This window comes from Accipiter gentilis, chromosome 20 (assembly GCF_929443795.1).
Source record: "Accipiter gentilis chromosome 20, bAccGen1.1, whole genome shotgun sequence".
NCBI lineage: Eukaryota > Metazoa > Chordata > Aves > Accipitriformes > Accipitridae > Astur > Astur gentilis.
In genome coordinates, this window is record NC_064899.1 from 2,074,056 (window position 1) to 2,095,363 (window position 21,308).

General features: G+C 42.8%; 1 protein-coding gene across 8 annotated transcripts in view; it reads right to left on the reverse strand.

Moving 5' to 3' along the window:
* Positions 1-21,308, reverse strand: part of CTNND2 (catenin delta 2) — a 665,464-nt gene that overhangs the window by 42,704 nt on the left and 601,452 nt on the right. The window lies entirely within an intron of this gene.

Consider the following 21,308-nt stretch of genomic DNA (forward strand, 5'->3'; position numbering starts at 1 on the left):
CACAAGAACAGCCTCTGAGAATTTTTCTATATATATCGATAGAATAAATGTAAATATATATAAATGTAGGGTAGGGTTAGCACTGCCACAGATATATGAGAAGCCTCACACCAGTTCTGGAGGGTGACTATTATGGTAAAATGGCTGCTCAGTCCTTCAGTGTGATGAAGACAAGATCAGAGAGGGCGAGGGCCTGGTGAAGTTGTTGCTGAGGTCAGTGAAACAACTCCGAATCACCTTCAGTGCAGCTGTGCTAGGAATTTGCATACAGCAATCATCATGAGTGTATCATGCAGGATGAAAAGGACAGGAAAACTGGGAAAAATGAATATAATTAGTAATCTAATCTACATCACATTTTATGAATGAAATAATAAGGTATGATTATTGTATATGATATGATAATTTAATCAGATTTGTTGATAAATTGAAAAAGTTCTGATCAATTAGTATTTATGAGTACTTATTAAAAATCTTATTTCTGAATTCATAAACTGAGTTGTGTGCATCCATATTTGAAAGCTGAGGTAAGAGGAAAATCACATCTTTTAACTATTTTTATTTCTCACAATTTTGCCTGCTGTGGTAGAAATACAGCCAGTCATTTGGAACAGAATATTCCTAATACAGATAAAAACTAAAAATTTTTGTACTGAAATGATAAACTTAAAGGCTATCAAATAGATTTGGTGGTAATGTGAGATCTCAGAAACTACTCACTCTATATCACGCAAAAACATTCCTGATTATAAAAAGCATACATAACATTACCCACAAAATGTGTGCAGTAGGATTTGACTCTTACTGGTGTGCTGCAATACAAATCCAAATCTTGTCCTCAAACATTTTTATTTCTTTGCACTTAATATTTAATTGGCCATTTGCATCACTAGCTTTTCAAGCAGTATTATTACTATCAGATGTAGTACAGATGTTAACACCACTTTCTCTTTCAGAAATAGTTTGTCTGAGCAAACTGAAAATCTTTTTTTCCCCTACACATATATGAAACACTGTTCGAGAACGGCCTGAAATGCTATTTACATCTGCATCTGTTTGATCTATGTGGCATGAACACATTAATTGTTGCTTATCACTTACAGTGATTACTTCAGTCTGTAGCATATAGGAAATTAAGCTGATGTATCCAAAAAATAAAATAAACCATGATTTGCTGTAGCTTTTACTCTTCTAATGCAGTGCCTGCCACTGGTTAGGAGTACATACAAGTAGATAAACCAGATCAGTGAGACTTTCTGCTTTACTCTGTACACACATCCACAACAGACCAAGGTTCCTTTTTCCTTTTGTACCTCACTTGGAGTGCAACAGAGTGTTTCACCATCTCAGTCCTCTGATGGAACCCGAAGACAGCGATCCTTTCATCAGGAGCCAAAGACTGTGTCCCTTAGCACTGGGTGTACGGAAATCCGGATGGCTGCCCCAAGCAGATTTCCTTCCTGGAACTGACCTAGTATTCCAGGCAATAGTATTCATACCAGTACGCATGCCTAGACACACAAGATGCTTCTTACAATAAACAAAAGCTTTGGAGCTATCAGGGAAAGTTCAGTAGGAAAATGAAAAAAACCAACCCCACCCCACAATCAAGCATGGTATAAGCATTCCGGACGTGTGAATGCTCAATGGTTCTAACAGTTCTGCTGCCCACACCCTTAAGTTAGGCATGAGAAGATCAGATCAGTATTAGATACCTCAAAACAATAAACCAGGCTTTTTATAGATAATGCGTAACAGTGGGACAGCACAGCATCCCTTATTCTGAGCGGCTGTAGTAATTCCAGCTCAATACTACTATTCAATTCTTATTTGGTTGCATATTTAAACTAAAATATATTCTAAGTGGTTTTTTTTTTTTTTTTTTTTTTTTTTTTTTTTTTTTTTTTTGTTGCACCCCCTGCCCCCAAGAATTGCATCAAATTTAGTCTTTGGCTAGAAAGTGCCAGAAGCCTCACAGCGCGCATTTTGTCGACCGAAAACCTAGTCAGCGTATTGCAGCTGTGGCAGCTGTGCAAGCCGGTGTCCAGTTTGGAGACGTCCCTGTCAGAACCTGTAACGACAACACCGGGCCCCTCGTCCTGCCTGGGGGGGAGACGGGTTTCCTCCGCCCTGCAGCGAAATCCAGAACTGCCACCTCCCAACAAAGCTGCTCCCACGTGTGGGGAAAGCAGCTGACGGCACGGACAGGCGTCCCCGCTCAACGTGTCCTTCCAGAGGCTCACCAGAAAAAGAAAAAGGTGGCACGCCAGGCTCCCAGAAGAGGCGAGTGGCTGGGAATGGCAATGATCTAAGCCGCTGTTTACATGGTCTTAAAATCTATTAACAAGCGTAACTGTTAACGTATCTGCTGTGGGTTTAGTACTTCAAACGCTTTTCTAGCTATTTGAAAATACATTTGGGATGAGAAAACCCCCTGCCTTAGCCATAAAAAATGTGTCTTTAATTCAAAACATATGAACTTATATTGAAAAAGACATAAATTTACTTTAATATAGAGTTGACGGATGAAAGTTAGAAGTTAAGGACTATTCTTTATAATGCTGAAAACCTTCCACAGTAACTTGCTTGCATTCTAAATGTGTTTTCTAAAACTATATATTTAGTTAGTTAATAAGTTACTGTACTTCATTCACAAAAAAAAAGTCAGTTATCAGATAACTTCTCTTACCTCAGGTATGTTCGTGCTGCTTTACAATAGACATGAAGGAGAGAAGAGTCATGTTTTCTAGCATTAGCAATAGAAGAAACTCTGCTCTAGTTCAGAGTGGTGTAAATGTTGAGTAATGCTAATGAAAGCACAGCTACTGCTACACCAGCCCAACACAGCTGACAACACAGGCGATCCTTGGCTTTGTATTAGCCTATGTTACAATCTGCAGAGCGTTTGTGTTTTGAATTATTTTTTCGACGTTAAGAAGCTCTTCTGAAAGCAGAGTGAAACGTATGATGGAAACTAGTCTTGTAATGTCAGCAAAGTTTTATCTAGCACTACTAGAAGGAAGGCTGGGGAATTCAACTTGCAGCTCAGGAAGGCTCCCTGAGCTGAAAGAAGAACTGATGAGGGTCCTGGGAAGAGAGGAGCACGTGTGTGAGAATGATATTAAAAATAAATAGCATTGTTAATTTTCATTAGGGTTCATACAGAACTGCTTTGATCTACAAATAAATTGATTTTTTATTTGAGCAACATTACACATTATAAGACCCAAAACTGATTTGATGCTTTTAAAGAGGATTTACATAATATGATTAAACATAACCACCAGCTTGACAAGGAAAAAAGAAATCATATTTATTTGCTCAATTTTGCTCATAAAGGAGTGAATTTCACTTTCATAACGGAAGGAAGAAAGGCATTAGACAGCCATAATTTGGGGGCAGTGTCACAGGAAAGGGGTTGTCCTGTAGGTGTTTGGAACAGCATTTTTCTGACGCTACACAAGTTATTCTTCTAAGGTAAGACTTCCATCACCTTTATACTGAGAGCAGGATTCGTCTATCACTATACACTAAGTCTTTGACTGTAAGATGATAACGTTTGCTTACTAAACATTTCGACAATGCAGATTTAACATTTTTTCCTTTGCATGATAAAGTCTCATTAGCACCTTAGTACATGCCTCCATTACTTAATTCAGGAAACTTTTTCCTTCATAGGATCAAACTGATAGCTGTCCTGAGAAAGATTCTGTCTTTGGCAGAAAACAATAGAGCAAACTATTCTTCTGGCAGATTTAACAGGAGTAAAATCATCACAGGTAAAGTTCTACTTCCGGAAATATTTCCCTACTATTACCTTGAGACAAAATCACTGCTGATGTAACCCCATTGACTTCATTTCCATTTTCACTCATCTCTGAAAAATGACTTTGACACATTGGCACATTTATTAAATAGTGGTGACATGGTTCCTAGTTTGAGAGAACAAGACTAGGAAAATTAACCTACTGATAACACAAGTAACCTCAAACAGATATTAATTCAAACTAAGAACCCTGTCCTTGAGGTAGAGCTTGCTCTAAGAAAAGTAATACTTCACCATTTTTTTCCATTCAAAGATGCTCATTAATTCACATTGTGTAGCTAGATAATGTAAAAATAGCAAAATGCCACCATATTTTGTTGTAATGCTACAGATATCCTATTCCAGAACTACTGGGGTCTGTATGTCATAATATATGTGATTTTTGTTCTCTTTGTTCTAACACGTGCGCTCCACTTAAATTTCCAGACATATGTGTTTTTGTGCAGTTTCATCATCCTTGTGTTTTTAATGCCATCCAACTTCAATATTTCACAGTCTTTATGGAAAGAATATTACTGGGAGAACTTTTATTATTACTTTCAATCATTACTTAATAAATGTGCCAAAACTGTCTACTTAATTCCGATGGAACAAATTTTGATCGTGAGTCAGTATATTCAACTGATAGTCTAATAAATTAGAGCATATTTATCACATGATAGCAGTGGCAGACATACCATGACTGTATTTGATAAACAGTTCATTTGTGCACCATGCTTTCTCTTGTCTGATACTGTTGTTTTAAGGTGTAATTATTGATAATCATTATTGGCACTAGTGTAGCACCTGAAAGTGCCCCTCAGGGTCCAGCTGTCGTTGTTCCAGAAGGATCCCATCCCTTCTCTGAACACTGCAAATCTTCTAGAAGATACTGAGGTGCAAGATGGGGTGTAAGAGCCCCCCCAAAGTGATTAGGCTTAGTACGACATGTAGCAAACTCTGGAGTTGAACTGCCTAGACAGTATGAAGTATTTTGTAGGCATCAGGGCAGCTGTGAATCCCATGTGATTTAAGAGGGTAAAGGTTTGTTAGTTTTCACAGGGAGATTTTCTTCTGCCACTGAAAAACTCAAGGGGGAAAAGCTACCCTGAATTTTAAAGGCAAAATAGGTTAAGAGGTAAGAAATGCTGTCAGACTGGGTCTTGGAGCCAAACTCTTGTAGGTTTTTGTGGAGGAAGCAAACCCGAGAAGATGAAGCAGGGTAATGCCAGAGCTGTTGGGCCAGCAGCAAAGGCAGCAGGTGGAAGGAGACAAAGTTGTATTTTTGAAAGCAAGAAAGGCTGCAGTACTGAGGTTGAGACACTCGTCCTTGAGCAGATGATTACTCCTCAGACTTTGGGGAGCACCAGGAAAGGTGTAGGTCAGTCAAGAACAAGAAATAATCTCCCTGACATGGCAACGTTGGTTTAAAAAGGAGGAACCCTATTTCAGAAGACAGAGCAGCACAAACTGAAGCAAGGGTAATTAGCCACCACAAAGTGTAGTGCCCTTTCGCTCAGCACTGAATGACCTGACTGCTTCCACGCAGGCTTTCCACTGCAACCGCTGAGCCAGTGACTTTGCATCCAGCCCACTCCATTACATATAGGCTCTAGCGCTGCAACTGCAGCGTACATTGCATGCGAAGGAACTGTTAAGTCACAACAGCTTGTACACAGCAACTCTCTCTTCCCTGTAGGGATTGGCGCTCGGAAGATCTCGCGATGTACGGAAAGAGAAGGGTTAAGGGAGGCGGGATGACCGACAGGCAGTATATAAGGGCGTGACGCAGTTGAATAAACGCCATTTGCAGCATCCTCATATTGGTGTCAGTGCTCTGTGGCCCAGGGTATGGTGGACCCTGTGCCGAGTCCCACGGGGTGATCAGACGAATGTCTACAAGTGGTGACCCTGACGTGATTGGACATCGGCGGATTACGCGGGGCGTAATCGAAGGCCTGGCCAGGCATGGAAGGAGTCCTGAAGGTGTTGGACTCGTGCTCTAGAGAGGTAAAAATCCCTATGGGACAAAAAGAAGCGAAAGCTTGCCTAGAGCGGCTCCTGAAAGAGGAAGCGATAGAGCGCCCGGGGGACATATTGTCTCCTGAGTGCTGGCCGAAATGCACCGCGGCTTTAGCGGAACGGGCTATGGCGACGCAGCATGGTCCGGAGTTAAAGACGTGGGGGCGGATTAGGGCGATTTTCAGGAAAGTGCGGGAGGAGGGCTTAACATGGAAGGAAGCAAAGAGATTGATGCACGCGCAGGCGGAGCGGGGCGTACAGGCGGATGGGGGGGCGCGGACAGAAGGGCTGACGGAGGTAGCGGAGCAGACGCCTCTGGTGCTCCCAGTGCAGCCGTCGGCACCGGCCGAACCACCGGGATACCCTTGGGAGGAGTTTGAACAGGAGCGTGAACGGGCGAGAGAGGAGGAGCGGGAGAAAGATCGACAGTTAATTCAGGAGGCAGAGGAACCCGTGGCTGAGCAAAGGAGACGGGAGAAGGAGAGGCAGAGACTAGAGGAGGCGGAGAGGGCTGTGATGAAGGGATCAGAAAAGGAGCAGGCAGAGGAGGGAGCGGTTCCCCTGTATGATCCGGAGGATTGGGTGCCGGGACGTGTTTTGCGAACCGCGCCACAAGCTCACCCTAAGATGGCGCCGACATCCGCCTTCTCCCCGGATGTCTCTCCGGAGGTCGGGAGAGGCGGAGCACGGCCAAAGGAAGGAGGAAGGAAAGTCAGGACACCCCCTCTTACGCGCGTAGCGGAAGAGGAAGAGAGTGGGCCGGACTCAATCGAGGGGTCGGCTCAACGGTTAGAGGAGGCGTGGCAGCTGGTGGGCGGACACCGCTGTCGTCCGCCGCACGCAGCGGTAAAACAAAAGGCTATCTCCGGCTGTAAGGCGCAGTCGGCAGCAGCCAGTGAAACGGCAACGCCTATGTCTTTAATACCTGTGTCCGGCCCAGCTGCAGATCCGCTGCAGATGTTGCAGCGAGTAGTAGAGGAGATACAGGAGCAGGTGAAGCAACAGCGGCAGCTGCTACAAGCAGCTGGGGAACAGAAAGGAGTTCCCGATTCACCGAAGATCACGTTGCCAGACTGGAAAATTGTAGCAAAGGAATGTGTTATGGACGGCATACGTTTTGAAGGACCCCCTTTAGTTTACCCAGTCCGAGCTGGTCCAGGTGGTGTGGGGGTGGAGTGGTCTCCGTTAGATAGCAAGCTTTTGCAACAAGTGAAGAAGACCGTGGATGATTACGGCTTAGGACATCCCATGACAGGCTCTCTGTTAGACGTGGTTTTTTTTTTCAGGTTCGCTGACTCCCTCGGATTCGCGACAGTTTTGCAGTATGATTTTGACTCCCATTTTTTTTTGATTTAGAAAGAAGCTTGGACAAACAGATTACAAGCAGCACTAGTTGAGACCCAACAAGAAAGACCCAGAAACAGGAAAGTGGGAAGGTGGGAGGCGCTTGGTGACACAGGGAAGAGGGTATACTGCAGTACAATCGTCAGAGCACCCAGACTCACGTGTGCGCTGGGTGCCGTCACGGTGGTTGAAACCAGACCTCAGTCAATAACGATTTGTTGTGAGTTATTTTGCAGGATGCCGTTCAGAAGATCATCTGAGTACCTGCACTGTGGTCGTTGTGACCCTTGGGTGCTTGTCAAGTATGACCGCTGTGGACAACAACTCTGGAGACGCACCAGCCGAACATCAAAATGGTGTGACCGATGTTTTGAACACCGCAGATCCACTTTACAGCAACCGCTGTGTGTACCCCATAAGCAGGGGACTATGATATGCTTTTAGACAAAGCCAATCAATTACAGGAGGCAGGTGACAGTGGCTTGACAATCTCCTCTCGTCGACCTGGCAATGGCTCCTGTCTTTGATTGACTGAAAAACGTTGACCCTATTTGGAATCCTTTTGGTGGTCGTTATTATGGTTTGTTGTGGGATACCAGCACTGACTGTTTGCATGCGGAAACTCTTTATACAGAGTGCGGGTACCCACCAGTACACGAATTACCATGAGGTGGTGGGATCGATTATAACTGTAATGCCAGTTTGTACCGTCGGTCATCCGCCATAGTGAGGGGGGACTTGTAGGGATTGGCGCTCGGAAGATCTCGCGATGTACGGAAAGAGAAGGGTTAAGGGAGGCGGGATGACCGACAGGCAGTATATAAGGGCGTGACGCAGTTGAATAAACGCCATTTGCAGCATCCTTATATTGGTGTCAGTGCTCTGTGGCCCAGGGTATGGTGGACCCTGTGCCGAGTCCCACGGGGTGATCAGACGAATGTCTACACTTCCCTTTGTCTGGCGACTCCTGGTCTGACACCATTTCAGCTGTCGACAGAGCAGATTTATGAAACTCAAAGGCAGTGGCTACTGTCAAACCCCCGTGGCCTGACAAGTGCTAGCTAACTGTCTGTGGTGTTGCTCACCACAACAGATCACTTTCTTGCTCCTAAGACCGCCGTGCACGAAGTAGTATTGGAAGAGGAAAGTGCAAAAAAACCTTGAGCAGTGAGACTGAAAGGCACGCGCCCAGAAAGCATGGGCCCCATCGCTTCTAGCAAGCGTCAGAGGACAGAGGAGTTTGGGAATTAGGTGTAAAAGGAAAGATAAAAGCATTTTTAGGCATGTAGGGGGCAATTCATGTGCCCAAACACAGGGGGCTAAAGCAGTTTCATATTCCCTTGGATACCTGAGATACTTGCACAGCTAGTAGACCTATGGAAGATGCACAGCCTTCTGGAAAAGCAGATGGAGACAAGGTAGGATACGCTATAATCTTTAATGTTTAATGCTTATCTTTAGGCACCTGAATCTCATTCTCAACGTTTGGCCAAAAATGTTATTTAGGTACCCAAGTCCTTTTACTCCTTATGTTAGGGATGTGCACAAACATTTGTAATCTCTGCAACTTCAGAGTAAATGCACATGAGGACATTTCACTACATAATGTTAACTGACTATAGTCCTGCAATTATCCCTATCCAAAAAATTATCATCTTAGCTCAATCATTTGTAAGGGAATGAGTGATGAGTTAACTTAGGCTGGTTTGAGTAAGCATCTCAAAACTCATGGGCTGGAGCCACTGCTTTAGCTGCTTCACATCAAGTCTAGCCTGCCAATTAAGCTGGGATAATGAGTGCTTTGAGCTGGAGAACAATGCTGGGTTTCACCTCCTTGCAGGTTTATTTGAACTTAAATTTTAAGACTCTGTGGAGATAAATTATTTTTGGAGAAGACAGAAAGAATAAAAACCGTTACACATATATACCCTCCTGTGCCCCCAAGCACCCAGGTGCACTTTGCTCAAGGCTGCTGAGACAGAACAAAAGATCAGGTGGAGGTCTCACATTCCTTCTTCCCCTCAGAAAAATGATACGCGCTTTTCACTTTTCCACCACCTCTGATGACAGGCAGCGAGATTTCAAGATATAAGATTGGTATTCGGTATGGAGCACGACAAAGAGGAACAATATCTTCCCTGATGCATTGTATGTGACGTGCCATTCATTGGGTTTCTTTTTTTCAAATCTTTTTTATCAAGAATAAATTCAGCCATAGGTAGTGTAGCATACAAAGCCCCACAGGGAGCAGGAATAGTCATCTTTTACAGTTTCAGGGAAGAAACCCTCAAACTTTCATAGAGAGATGAAAGTACATGAACTACCAATATCTGTGTTGGCAATGTGAATTGAGATTTGCTTGTAAAAGAATCAAATATCTAAAAGGGTAACCAATATAGAAGCTTTTATCTTTTTAAAAAGATTAAGGATGCTGGTTCTATATTTTGCAAAAGAAAGGTATGGCATGAGAAGAACCAGGAATGACAAAGGGCACAGCCATAACAGGGATGGAAGAGCAGTATGTATAGAAGCATTGGACAAACACAAAAGAGAAGCATTTTGCTATTTTCACCCTGAACATGCCATGGGAAATCACAACTGGGTGCAATGCAATCACCGCTTTTCAGCAGATTGCTTTCTCACATCCACGATCCTTCACAGATTTTCTTTCCTGCAGCAGCATTTTAACCTAGCCACCTCCCTCCTTCAGCTTGTCTCCTTCCAGAAATGTAACTTTCCCATTTCATGTATTTATTTCCTGCTTCCCTGTGGCTGATCATTTTTCTTGCTTTCAACTCACCTTCTCAGGGCTGCCCCCTCTCCCCTGTATTACATGACTGCTATTTTTTCTTCCTTGAGCTATACCTCCTCAGCCCTTTGGGTCTTAACCGTTAAGCTTTCATGTTCCTTCGCCATCTCTTGCATATCCAATATTTAAATGTATATCTCTGCATCTGCCTTGTCTGCCAAGTTTTTCCATTCTCTCCTGATACTGGTTTAAACACTTTCAGTTCGATGCTCAGCTAGATCCTGGTCTTGTCACACCCCTGTATGCCCATGACCCCCCCTCCAGGCTCCTGCTCTTTAATGTTCTGAACTAAAGGAAATTTTAGCTAGCTTACAAGCACAAATTTTAGACTTGAAAATACCAGTCTGTTTAAAAGGTATTGCTCTTGTACTACTCTTGTTGTCTCTCTTGTATAACTCAATTCCGTAGACAACTATCTATTTAATCTACTGTTGCTCCTAATACTGATTTTACTCCTCTCTTAACGGATCACTTTCTTATTCTGCGTTTCTCTCACACAGCAAGACTGCAGATACTCAGGCTTTATATTAGCAGTTGTCTTAAAACCTAGAGATTAAAGAACTTTCAGGGCTCTTTAGCTGGCTGTAAACTGCTAATTCATACAGCATATCTGTCCCAACACATGCTATAAAGGCTAGATCCGTGTCTACACTTTGCATACAGAAGCACTTCAGCTGGCTCCATCGGAGCTAATGCCAAAACCAGAGCAGTGTATTGAGACCCTGCTGTACATCTCTGCCTCTTTCATCTTTGCTGCTGTCTTTTTGGCAATTGTCATAGGATGCGTGCTGCCACAGAGAAGTGGATTCCTGGACTAACTAGCTTTCCTTTGGGGGAGGAGATGTTTGCAGCAGAAGAGCCAGAAAACTAGTACATAAATATATTTATGGGTACCACGGCCAAATGGAATTTCTGTTTCTTAATGGCACCTGTCACACAGCATAGTGGATGGCTTCTATTTTAAATGTTAATCTGTATATCAGCTGAGCAACCTCTATCCCCTCTCTCTCAACGCTGGAAAGGCAAACCAACCATCAAACACAGGCAGCCCAGCTCAGGGTGCACTCTCTGACTTGCAACCTGGTTTTGGAAGATGAATTTGGGAAGAGGTATAAGCATTAATTTGTTGACTGTCTCACCCACACTGGCACTATAAAAATAAGTCAGTTCAAGCCCAGCTTAACCTGGCAGGTCTGTTGACCTGATTTGCCAAACCACTACTGGGTCCACAGAAAGAGACAATTCTGCACCAATAAGCTTCTGTTTGTCACCCTCAGCAGCAAAGGAAGCAGCAATTTTTAAGGTAAACTGTCACAAACCCACTGCTCTTTTGTTGTTCCCCCTCTGCTGGCCAGAAAAAAGGATTTGGGTGGTGGCTTTGGCTGTCCCCCTTGCACTCTTAGCTTTGGTAGGTTGGCTGAGAACACAATGACAGACCCAGGCTTTATTGTTCTTGGATCCAAGGAATCTGATCTAGCATGCTTGGGTTTTATATCCAGAATCGATGGAGGCCATGTGGGCAATCGCTCACATAATTTCCTTTTTAATTCATTTTGTTTACATTTCCTGCCAGATATACAAACTGGAAAAGGCATGGGAAGGAGTTGTTAGCCTACCTATTGACCCAGGTAGTGCAAATATATCTAATTAATCAGCTCCTTTACACACCACCAGATTTATTTCTCATTTAGACTGCACTGTCATCTTTCCTTTCATCTTTCCACTGGCCCAAGGTAAAAAAGATTCTGCAAAGGGAAGTGGTTCCTCAGTTTAATTGCTGCAGGCTAAGTTTTCTGATTACTGGAGCTGGTTTTAGTCCCTTGCTATCCTCTTCCCTGCTCCCTGCAGAGAATAGAGCTTTGGAAGGCTGAATTTTAAAAAATGTAGTCATTTAATTAATGTTATGATTAATCAGTGTTTCTAAAGTGCTTTGAAGAGGAAAAGTGCTATGTGAGTGTTGAGTGGAATTTTAGTTTTATCTGTATTATTTTCTGAGATAGGATAATATTTTGTTAATAGTCTGATTCAAGGGACTTTAAATTAGGCCATAATGAAGAAATAAGAATGTAATCTCTTTTTGGAAAAATAAGTTTAGGCTTCAAGATCTATGCCCTGATCCAACACCCATTGAAATTAATGAGCCTGTCTACCAATGTCAAAAGGTATTAAACTGGATTCATAAAGAAATAGCTTTTCTTTTCTACTTTGGTTTTTACTTCTTGTCCAAACCAGAACAAGATTCTGACAGGAGACTGCTGTAGCCAGAGTGAATTGCAGCTAGACGTTATCCTGCTTTAACTGTCCATGAAGCCATTACTCTTTAATTTCTACTATTTTTCTTCTTCTTCACATGTGCTGTAATACTGCCTGAAACTCATGAGCATATTTGTCCCCATTGTATGGTCTGAAAGACTGATTATTTTGCATGCTTTTATACGCAGTTATGACAACATCATGGTGAAATGTACAAAAATGTTTAGAGATGTACAATAAAATATTAAGAGAAATAAAACCAAAATGGATCCTCTTGATATATTCTGTTATTAAAGGTTAAATAAAATGCATAGAAGTAAGTGTGTTAGCAATCTTGGTAAAGCAATAGAGTCATCTGAAAACAACTTTTCCAACAAATATCAAACCCACTCCAGGTCATACAGCACTGTTCATATATTCCTTAATTACTGCAATGTTCAAACATTTCTTAAGTCATCACCATGAAAACTCTACATGGAGAAGTTAAGATAATTAATCTGTGCTTGATGGCAAAACAACAATACTGAGGATACATATCAGTATTTCACATTGCTATATTGTGCACCATACAATAAAATAATTTATATTTAATAACAAAAACCTGGTTAGTATCTCAGGCTCAGTGAAACCATACACTAACTTCACAGATGTCTGGGGGAAGGACAGAAGGGAAAAGAAAAAGTAAAAGTATAGCAACAGAAAAAATGCTAGCTGTTTAAAAATTTTTTTTAAAATCTTCAAAGACAATTTATCCATGAAAAGTTAAGAGTACAGTACAGTATTTGCTTTTCTCCTGCAATTTGGAACTGTTAGCAAAGACCTCGTGAAGACACAGTGTCCATCTATTGAACTGCTAATGCATGAGTGTAACTAAACCAGACCATACAAAGGTCTGCTGTAGTTAAGAAGCTATAGGTGCATTTATTAGAAGTAGGGTCTCTCACACTGGTCATGCAGTTAAGTGGGCAGGTAGTCAGTTTTACTAGGTATTTTTTAGAGGTCAATTAATTTTGCAGGTAGTACTAATGTTCTGACTCAGTTTAATTCCTGTTCTCAACAGAGTGCTTTGTGTTCTTAGCAACACAGTCACTGGAAAAGAGCAAATAATATTGTAGTTTTATATTCTAATTCACCTGAAGCTACTACAATTTAAAGCCTGAATACAGTAGGTATGTAAGCAAGGATATGGTGCAGAATGAAAATAAGCTTTGTGTTCTCATGAGAAGGGCAAACATGCATCTGATAACCTTCCTTAACTAATGTATATTATTTTTTGTTTCGACTACAACATGACTAGTTTTTTACATTTCTCATAAAAAAACTTCCTCAGGTCCTCTTAGTTTTACAGCTCATTATTACCTATGTTTCAAGAAGTTGTGACAAATGAACCCTACTCCCGACTCCTCCATCAGAGTACAGATCTACTAGAGCACAGTTCTGTTTGTGCTTCCTCAAGAGGTGGGAGTCAAAGGGTTCACAATGTGACTTGGTTTTGGGTTGTGCTGCTGCTGTTCCTTTCAAGGTAACAGCTCCAGGTGGCATCTTCAGGCTAGTAGCTGATCAAGTCTTTTCTCTAGTGGCCCTCAAAGAAACCTTGCCTGCAGACATCCATTTGAACTTGCTCAGTGTCAATAAATTATTGCTTTTTTAACGTGAGTCACAGCTGCCTACCTACATCTGAGTAACACACGGAGGGAGGATTCTCAGGACTGCGCACTCACCGGATTTCCTTCTCTTACCTCCATGGGGACGCAATTGCCCACATGGCAAGAGTCTGAGAGTCCACATGTTACACTTGATATGCTAGACTCGATCTCTTTCTTGGAGATCAAGTTGGACCGAGGAGATCTGCTTAAGGCAAAGCCCTTAACCTCTTATCCTTCAAGTTCATCTCTCTCAGACCTCTGCAACGTTGCCTGATCTCTGCTACTCCCAAAGAGAAGGGGAGAATTGTGCAAGTATTCCAAAAGTCTTCTCTCTTCAGACTTGGGGAAACGAAGAATCTGCCAGGGAGCAGCTGGCTCCCTGGCTCCACATGCCTTATTCTAAATGATCAGTGCGCTCTGGAAGACTAGAGTGGAGCCAGAGTGAAAGTTTTACATGTACTTAGCAGCCTTGCTACTTCCCTGCGACATGGCAGAACATAAACTACACTCTGCATTGCAGGGGAAGGATGGGAGATCAGGGTTGAAGTGCTAGTAAAAGGTTTGACTTAACAACAAGAAAAAAGCAAAGCTGAAAAATAAATGCTCTCGGTCGAATAGAACAGGCATGAGGTCGGATACAATGATGACCTCCTAACCACAGGAGATTCAGAGGACAATATTCCCAAAGGTAAACTATTTCTTGATAGACTGCTCTGCTGCAAATGATAAATTAAATTTGCAGAATAACCTGTTCCCTTTGTGAAAGCAACCGCTGTTGTCTGTGTCACCTTGAAAAATTTTGCACACAAATAAATATATGACTTTGCATATACTCATGCTAATAGGACCATTTTCCTCTAATTAAAATTAGCACTCTGATTATTTGCTAGAATAATCCTGAGTTATGAAATCCAAATAATGTATAAAACATATCACTTTAAGAGCACCCTGAGTAGCACACAATCTAAGAGATCCTGTAACTTTTCTCCTGAGAGGAGTAAGTAATGAGGCAATTTATTTTCCTCATGTTGCACATTAGATCTACCAAACAGCAGGTGAACTCTGAACACCACTACTGCACATTCTTTTGGTACACGGAGCTGAATTACTGCCTCATGCTGCAAAATCTGTAAACTTGGGCTAGGAGCTTTTTTATCTTTCTTAAGGTTGCAGAGGACTTCTCAGAATTTTGAGAAGAAAAGGAAATTCAGAGCCTGTATATTGAATAAAATGCAAGGACAGCCATAAACTAACAGGCTCAATCACTGATTAATTAAAAGACTAAGTTCCCTATGTTAGAAAGATAAGCCCACCTCTGCTCCTGTTCCCCAAAGGGCTAAGTGTATAAAACTGAGGTGCAACCACGCATGAATGAGGTGCCTGGCTTACTCATGCTTGACCGTGGACCTTGATACTTCTGGTAGCAAAAATGAAACAAAAATTGATGCAAATAATTTCCTTACAAATCATAGAAAGCTTGAGGTTGTCAGGGTCCTCTAGAGATTATCTAAACCAACCCCTCTGCTCCAAGTAGGGTCAGTTTAGTGTTTTCTTATATTCCGATGGAATTTCCTGCATTTCAGTTTGTGCCCATGACCCCTTGTCCTGACACTGGGCATACCAAGAAGAGTGTGGATCTGTCCTCTCTACACCCTCCCACCAGGCATTTAGGCACATGGATAAGATCCCCCTGCACCTCCTCTTCTCCAGGCTGAACGGTCCCTGACCTCTTGGCTGCTCCTCACAGGAGAGATGCTCCAGTCCCTTCATCATCCTTAAGGCCCTTCACTGGACTTTCTCCACTATGCTCATGTCTCTCCCGTACTGGGGAGCCCAGAACTGGACGCAGCACTCCAGGTGTGGCCTCACCAGCGCTGAGCAGAGGGGCATGATCACCTTCCTCGACCTGCTGGTAACACTCCTCGTGCAGCCCAGGAGGCTGTTGGCCCATTTTGCTGCTGGGGCACGCTGCTGACTCATGGATTTTTTCAGATTTTTCTTGGCAATTAAAGCGATGGCGATTTAGTCGGTACAGTGAACGCGAGACCACATTTTTTAAGCCCTTACCCTCGTAACACTTACCCAAGCACCCTCCTCTAATCCCCAACACCAAGCCCTACCGCAAAGCCGAAGACCAAACCCCTCACCCTTTACCTTACCCCCGCCCTAACCCCTTGCCCTGCTCGCTAGCCTTAAACTGTCCCCAGCCCTAACCTTAGCTCTCACTACTCCCGAATCGGCCCCCAACCTACACCCTAACTGCTCGCCGCGGCCCCTTCGCAGAACCTCCAACCCTCGCCTGAAGCCCTTCTCTGACTCCACAGCCTAATCCCTCTCCCCAAAAGGCAACCTCCCCCCTCACTCCTCACCCTAACCCCGCGCAGATGCTCACAAACCTGAGCCTGAGCTCTCCTCCTTGTCCCTGCGCCTTCACCCCCTCTCCTGACCCCGGCCCTCAGGCACCCGTGCCCGGGAGGCGGGCGGAGGCGCCGGGGGCGGGGGAAGAGCTGCGCCATCGAGGCAGAGATGGCGGCCAGAGCCGCCGCCGCCGCCATTACCTGTGAGGACCGGCCGCTGCGCTGGCAGAAGCTGACTGGCCGGGGCGGCGGGCAGGCGTTTGTGAGGTGGAAGCCGATTGGCCAGGGCGGGTGGCAGGTGTTTGTGAGGTGGAAGCCGATTGGCCGGGGCGGCGGGGCGGCTGCTGCCGGCGGGAGGGGGGTTCCTCGTGCTTCAGCACTCGAATGGGCGGGTGAGGACGTGAAGGGTGTGAGAGAGCTGGGCCGGCGAGGACGGGCGACCTCGTGGCTGTGAGGATTCAGGTGAAGGGACGTCGATTGTGGGACCACGTTTGTTAAACCTTTACAATAACTCTGACCGCTAACCCTAAGCCTGACTCCTAACTCCTACCTTGACCCCCACCCCAATCCCAAAATCTGATCCCTGACGCCGGTACCACAAAGTCCGAGCCCGTAACAAAAACCAATAATGAACAATCTGGTAAGAGAAGAAAATAAATTGCCACAGCAAATATTTATAACTGTCGAAAAAGAAACCGCAGCTTTTTTAGCGTGATCTTGCTCTCATAAAGCTGAGCCGGAGCAGCGAGGTGAGGCTCCATTTATCACTGTCTCCAGCAAACATTAGTCTTCGCTATGCGAGAAAATGAAAGATTTTGCTCCCGTTAGCCATGGTGTTTCTGCAGCACAAGCTGGTTCCCAGCTTATTTGACTTAGCAGAAACACCCAATTAAAATTCCTGCCTATGAATCAAATCCAGTTTAAAGCAGCTGGAGGATAGTGATGGATCTGATGCAATGCACTAGCAAATGGCACTGGTCCTCCCTTCGACAATTATGCTAAATACTCCATTTAAATGGCATCACTAAACTCAATGGATCTTAAGTATCATTGCCCTATTCTTCAAAAAAATTCCACTCAGATAAATGAAACTTCTGAGAAAAATATGAGGGAAGGAGAGAGAATATTAGTATTGGCATATCAGCTTTTGAATGAGATGCAGTTAGCAGCAATATCATGCAGCCACGCGTTTCTTTAAACATGAGCTCCTTATCTAATATAATCAGCAATACAAAAATATCTGCAGTCATGTTGTATGAAATTTATAGCGGACAAACCATACTGAAAAGATTCTTTAAAAATCATTAATATAAAGCACACTCTTACCACTTACGGGATATTCTATTGGATATTTCTTAGTTTTCAGATTTATTGACATGCATATTCTTATCTTTGAAAATGTCTGGAATATATCCTCAGTACATATTTATTTCAAATATTAAAAGTAAACATCCCGGAGAATATCTTGGAACATGACCGACTTCTGAGCTATGAAATCCTCTTCTGAAAACAAATTAAAGTAGATAAATCTGTCATTTATGTTCAAGTTCTCTTTGTCCTGGAATTATTTTTCCTTTCAGAGACTGAGTCAGATAATGCTCTCCTTATAATTCATAGAAGTATTTGGGTTTAGATACACATGAAAGAATGTTTGTATTAGTATCAAGTAAATTTCATAATTACAACTAGAATCAGAATAACTGAGGTTGGAAAGGACATCTGCAGTTTGTCTAGTTCAACCTCCCTGCCCAAAGCAAATGCAAAACCAACGCAATGCAAAAACATCACACGAGACAACTGCATTATCAGTAGAAGACTGTTTAAAAAATACATGTATTATAACTGAAATAGTTGACATAATAGACTGGATGGCACATATAGTCCCTTTGCTGCTCTCCTGCTAAGAAGGCTAGCATACATAACAACATAAATATTTAAATATCATGCATGTGCCTCTTCATGTATGTACATGCATGCTTAGTCTCTTCTCCCAGCACAATTTTTAAACAGAATTTTGCCTACATAAAGACCACAATGGACTGCATTCTTTCTGATATGAATATATCCTGGGATATGAGGGCTACCAGAGTAGGTATGCAAGTGGAAAGATTAGCTAATACAGAGCAGAAAATATGCATTTATTGATAGAACAGGAATAGAAATTAAGATGGTTTCTATGTATTGGTACATGCACATACTACTACGCAGCTGCAGATGCCCTTAAAACCCAAATCTATCTTCAACACAAACCACTAGCACATTAAGTTTTTAAATTAATCCATGTTTTAGCTGTCTCAAAAACCTATGCTTCTTTTCTTTTGTCATGGCAGTTGAAACTTGATGCTACTTTTCAAACGTTTTGTAATTTGGGAGAAAAGTGGGCATAAGAGTATGTCCCTGGAAGGAATACACCGCTAGAGCAGCTGCAGTTTACTCTCACGATGTTAGTCTTTATCCCTGCGGACATGCAGCCTGTAGGAATGAAGAACAATACAGAAAGAAAGAAAGAGCGGGCTATGCGAAATCATGCCCGCAGTAACATGGGGTCCCTTATAAGGTTTCAAGAGGGTTTTTTGGGGGGTATTCTATTGGTAGTTTGCACTATTAAAATGCAAATGCAGCAGTAAAATATGGTATAGTTGTGCATTTTGTGATTAAAAGAAAATATTCTGTTGCCGAAGGTCCCATAGAGGAAAGCTCACTTGTCATGACATCATTGAGAGTAGTCTCACATAACACTCTCATGAGAAAGCTAACAAGAACTGCTGCAAATAGGATGAAAAATGTTTGGATGGTGCAATTCAGAACAGTTACCAAGGTTTCGTCATTGAAATAGAAGCATGTATCAAACGCATTCTGTAGAAAATGTATGAAGTAAGTTCTGTGGACAATCTTCTATCCTGGGTCTATATCCATCCAGTGTCACAGTCAGTGGTATGGATGGTGAAAGAGAGAAGGACAGGGGCTGAAAAATGTTTGAAGACTGGTTTCGAATTCGGTTCTCTTGATTTAAGAAGATGGAATTCATCAAAGGCAAATAGTTAATATCATACACTGGCAGGAGATGATTATCTGCAGAAATACAGAATGAAGAACAACCCACTGAGTAGTAATTCTGCAGAAAAGGATCAGGAAGCCTGAGAGGATGACGTGATAGGCATGTGTTACAAGACGGGTTGCTGTGAGAAAGACAGCTATACAGGAGTGTATTAACAATTATTCCTGGCAGAACATACAGAGAATATGTTCCTCTCTACAAAGCTTATGGAGGAATACCACAAGTAGTCTGAATTCTGAACTGCAGGAAAGATAAGGACCAACTAGAATGAGTTCAAATGAAAGCAGCAAGAATAGCTAGGAAGACAGACCAAACTGGCTGCTATCTCAGCTTCAATAATATATTCAACTACTCTCACTATACCTCTTCAATCTGCAAACAAGGTATAATGCTGTCTTCTTTGTGGTACCGTACTGCAGTGGCATCATTCTTACTGACTGTCTTCATGAACGACTAGATATATGGCAGAGAAAGCTTCTGCTGGAGGCTGCAGATGATAAAGACAGGAGAGAAAAAGCAAGGTACCTGAACATATGGCCCCATTGCACGTTCAGCATGAGGTCTTCATACAGCCTACTTAAAGAAGTGGAACAAAGAAAATTGCGAGTCAAGTGTCCAAAATCAGAAGATTTTAAAGAAATGGTTCAGCTGGTATTTTTTGTGGTTTCTGAATTTACACTTGCAAGCTTCTCTTTCTGGCCTTGAAATAGAGTGGTTCAGTTTGTGTGTAAGGTCCATCTCAGTTTCACATTATTTACTCAGTCAGCTAACTTAATATTTAGAAGTGGTCAGTTAGGACTGAGACACAACTTGCTCCAACAATGTAGTTTGGATCCCCAGGAAGAGGCTTGTTCTGCCAGGTTTTAGGGTCACAATATGGCAGGCACAGCTCCACTGGCTTCAGGAATTTTAGTCCATGAGGCCCACACATTACCAAGTGGCTAAGAAGCTTTTCACCTTTCTCTTTGTCCAAAGGTGGAAGTATACTGTTGCCTCTGCAGACTTTGAAATTGATTTCTTGCTCTATTCTCTCTGGAATGGCTCCTTGTGGTATAAAAATACTGACTCCAGTCTCTGTGGAGCTCAACACATCACCACTGCTGTTAAATACACCTCTTGCTGTGGCTGCAACAGCGTGTCCATTGTCTTCCTTCTCATCCTTGAATGCTGAAGGGCTTACAGGAATGGGTTTAGGCACAGCATTAACATTATTTGGTTGATATTTGGGCTTGCCAAACCTGTATGGTGAAGGTATCCATTCCACTGTTGAACTCAGGAGGCTGCTATGAGCTGTGTGCTTTCCAAATTGCTTGATGAGAATCGGGAGATTTTGATGGGAACTCTGATCTATGTTGCGCTTTATTTGTCAAAAGATTATGTTTGGGTTTAGGACTTTCAAACTTGCTCTCAAAGGGCCTTGCAGCACTAGTGTAAGGTTTTACTGTAAAGCAGTTGTAAGAAGGAGCGACTGTTTTCTGAATCTGTTAGTTACTTTAATGGGGCCTTTGTTGGTGAAGCTTTTCTGAGGATAAAAAAGTGGACTGCACGTATCCTCTCTAGAGGATCTGAAAATTGCTGGGTTATTCCGAGGCGGAAGAGGGTCAGACACAGAGTTAACTTCAGAAAGTGCAGTGTGATGTGCTGGGAGAGACAGACCAGAACTATAAACTGAATGAGGTTGTGTACTGAAGGAGTAGGAAGAGGGGGGATTGGTAGTGTGATACACTGGTTGGAAGATAAGGTAACATGATCTGGCAAAAGGGATGAACCATTTAACTTTCTGGTATTGGGAAGAAAGGAAAAAAAGAGGTAGGTCCAAGAAAAGAAGTGAGAGAAATGGCAGATTCAGCAACCTGGGCCACCAGATCTAGGTCTCTGAATCTGTTTTCTTTGTATTTTCAAACTGCACAATTCCCCAAGTTCATTTGACCACTATCCTTCTTCTCTTACTCTCCCTGTTGTCTGCTCCCTTCCTTTCAGGATCAGGAGAAGCAGAAAGCACAGACATCTTATC